The following is a 3,776-nucleotide window of genomic DNA, read 5'->3' as shown; positions in this document are numbered from 1 at the left end:
TCCCGTGGAAAGGAAACATATACGGACAGACAGATTCTTGATAGCTGTTTCAGAGATGTTTATTTCTCCAGCCACATGGCCGGAGCTCTGCCCAGGAACTGTTCCAGTCACGGGACCGAGGGTCCTTCTGCCCGCGCAGGGAACACAAACCAACCAGTGGGAACGAGGCTGAGCAGGGACAGGGAAACCCCGTGTCTGTGCCCTCAGGGCCCCTCTCCCAGGGCTACACGGCAGGGGAGGGACCCCAGCATACAACCACTATGCAAAACGTGCACAGAAACAAGCAGAGAAGCAGTAATTCTACATTTGTTTTACTCTGTCTCAGATATGGAAGCCCTGACAACATTTCTCATGTCTGAAGCAAACAGGTTATCACCCCATATAGCAAAGTCCTAATCAAACCACTGTGACACTGTTAAGGACTTGCTGATGGCAAAACAGTGGGGGTTTTTTGTGCTAATCTGGATTAGCAGAAAAAAACCACAGCAAAGCCAGCTCTACTTCACTTTTGCAGAAGCTTTTCTTCTTCTTGAAGCCCAAGGCACAATGAATGGTTGTTGTTACATCTTAGAACTCTGCTTTAATACAATCCCTTCTACACGGCTCTCTTAGTTTAGGAGGAAAAAAAGGCAAAGCATTCATATAAGGAGGCTGATTTGCCTTCTTTATACATACACTTTTTTTCATACCATAGAAAGGCTATAACAAAAATTAATATTTATAAATATGATCATATACATATATGTGTGTGATCAAGATAATAGAAACAGCCAGGCTTCTCAATGAGAGCACAGTTTCTGCCCTGTTTTGCCCAAGCTTTTGTATCCACTTCTTTTGGCGGGCCAGATTAAACCAGGGCAGTAATTACGAAGTCCTCAGGATTGTGCCCATGGTGAATAAACCAGGAAGATTCTTTGTTAAAGAAGCATCAGTAAACTAGTCTTAGGCAGCACTTAAATTAGTAAACAAGCAGAAGTGAGGAAGAGGCCTGCAGTGTATTTAACCCATAGCACACTCTGTGCTCTGCCTTATGATGCAGAGGGGCCAAGGCCTAAGCCAGAAATTAATCTGGCTACTGCTGTAGCAGACAACAAAAATATTTTTACAAATACCTCAGCATCCAAAGGAGTGATAAGGAGACTCTTGAATAGATTCAGGGGGAAACACAGTGACACAGAAGCAGGAAGAGGCTGAGGTGGGGTACCCACCCTCATGAAATGGAATAAAGGACGAAACCCCCATAATCCAAGGAGAAGGGGTCAGTAATGTGCTGTGTGACTTGGGTTTAACTTGTGACACCCACAAGTCTGTGGGGCCAGATGGGATCCACCCCAGGATACTGAAGGAGCTGGTGGAAGGCCTCACTGAGCCACTTCCATCCCTTCACCAGCAGTCCTGGCAAACCACAAAGGTCCCAGGCGACTGGAAGTTGGCAAATGTGACACACCTCCACAATGCCCAAAAGAAGGATCTGGGAAAGCCCAGGACAGTGGGGTGAGGTTCAACAGTGTGAAGTGCTGGGTCCTGCCCTTGGGTCCCTTCAGTCCCCTGCAACTCCAGGCTGGGGAAAAGTGGCTGGAAAGCTGGAAAAGACCCTGAGGGTGCTGGTGATGGCAGCTGGACATGAGCCCGGGGTGCCCAGGTGGCCAAGAAGGCCAATGGCCCCTGGGCTGTCCCAGCTGTGGTGTGGCAGCAGGACCAGGGCAGTGACTGTCCCTGTGCTGGGCACTGCTGAGGCCACACCTCGAGTTCTGTGCCCACTTCTGGGCCCCTCACAGCAAGAAATTGAGGGTCTGGAGTGAGTCCAGAGAAGGGAATGGAGCTGGGGAAGGGTCTGGAGCACCAGGAGCAGCTGAGGGAGCTGGGAAAGGGGCTCAGCCTGGAGCAAAGGAGGCTCAGGGGGGACCCTGTGGCTCTGCACAACTCCCTGACTGGAGGGGAGAGCCAGGGGGTGTCGGGCTCTGCTCCCAGGGAACAGGGACAGGAGAAGAGGGAACGGCCTCAGGCTGGGCCAGGGGAGGCTCAGGTTGGATATTTGGGAAAATTTCTTCCCTGAAAGTGTTGTGAGGCATTGGAACAGGCTTTCTGGGGAAGTGGTGGAGCCACCACCCCCAGTACAAGAAAATTTTAAGCCACCTAGGCTATGTTCACCTACTATCTATCTACATTTATCACATGCCTTGTGTTTTTTTTATTTTAAAATTTTCAACAGCTGTGCTTGTGCAACAGCAAAAGAACTGCCCTTGGCTTCAGCTGAAGCAGGACACGACAGATTTATGCAGGTGTTTGTGCTCAGCAGAGAGAGACGCACCACATACATTCAGCTGCTCTATCTGCAACCCCTCACACAGGAGTCTGGCACCTCTTGTGATTTCCCTTTTTTTTTTGGCCTTGGTATCCCTCAAGTGGGTAGTTACAAGGTGGCTTTCAGGGTAGCTCACCTCCCTTTCAGAGACGAACACAGAAGAAAAGATGCAAAGGATTATGCATCCAGCATGTAAAACGCCAAAATACTTACAGCCCAGTGCATGGCCTATGCAACCCATAAAATAATGTGGAATTACAGCACTAAAGCTGATTATGATTAGTGCTACATGCAAGCACAGAGGGAAGATGTGTAGAAGAGTTACATCCTTTAGCAAGAAACATTTCTCTCTCACTATACAAACTTAAGATATGTACTGAAACTGTATTACTTTATCCGGTTTATTCACATCAGATTATTAAAATGTGCTGGAATTTTCCCCTACAAGCAGCAATTTTCTCACTAGAAAAAAAAGCCCTCAGCAACAACACGTCTTTCATTAAAAAACTAAATTTAAAGGTAATTAGGCAATGCTACATTTGGAAGGATACAGCAGAGGCAGGACATTCTGCTGAAGTCCACCCTGAAAACATGTGTCAACACTGACTGGAAGGATCTGCTCTCACAGAATGGTGTTTATTCAGCTCTTCTTTCTAATGCCAGATGAGTCCAGCCGGCACCAAGCAGAAGGGTGGGTTTGATCACAGCCAATGAGCAGACAGATTTATTTCTGGGGAAATTCTGGGCAGCATTTGAACTCTCAGTTCTCATAACTCAAAAGTCAAAACAAACTGTGAAGAAAACACTTTTTTCCCCTATTCAGTTAAGAGTATGGGAGCAATGATTTGGTAATAAGATAGTTTTACAGAACCTGGAAAAAATCTCTCATGACCTGCTGTCTTTCAATGAAATAAAATCATTAAAACATGGAGCTACCTTGTCAGCCCACATGAATTGCTGTTTCCAATTATGTTAATAAAACAACACTGATTTAAACTAGCAAAGGACTGAGACTTTGACTAAAACCAGTCATGTTTCATGCCACAAAAAAGTGAGAGGTGGGCTTCCTTACCACGAAAACAGAGAGAAAATTGCATATAGGGAATATAAACAGGCTGCAGTGTGAGGAAACTAAGAATAGCAGAATAAATTAAACAGATAATTCAAAAATGCTGCAGAGATCTTTTGTGAGCAAAATGATAAAACTTTCTCTTTCACAGCAGGAGAAACTTCACTACTAGAAATGATCCAAGAAAAGGCAGCACTGTTTCTGCTTCCTTTGTCTAAAAGTACGAATTCAAACGTGACTTTATGCAATTAATGTGTGGACTTAGCCAATACTGCCTCGTGTGCATCAGATAATGGGACAAAGCTCACAGTGCTTATTTTATCACACTTACAGCCTTCTAAATATTGGGATGTGCATTTTTGAAAATACTCTGAGAACCACAGACCAGAAAATAACCAGGTA

This window comes from Corvus cornix, chromosome Z, assembly GCF_000738735.6.
Source record: "Corvus cornix cornix isolate S_Up_H32 chromosome Z, ASM73873v5, whole genome shotgun sequence".
Taxonomy (NCBI): Eukaryota; Metazoa; Chordata; class Aves; order Passeriformes; family Corvidae; genus Corvus; species Corvus cornix.
Note: the sequence above shows the minus strand (reverse complement) of the source record.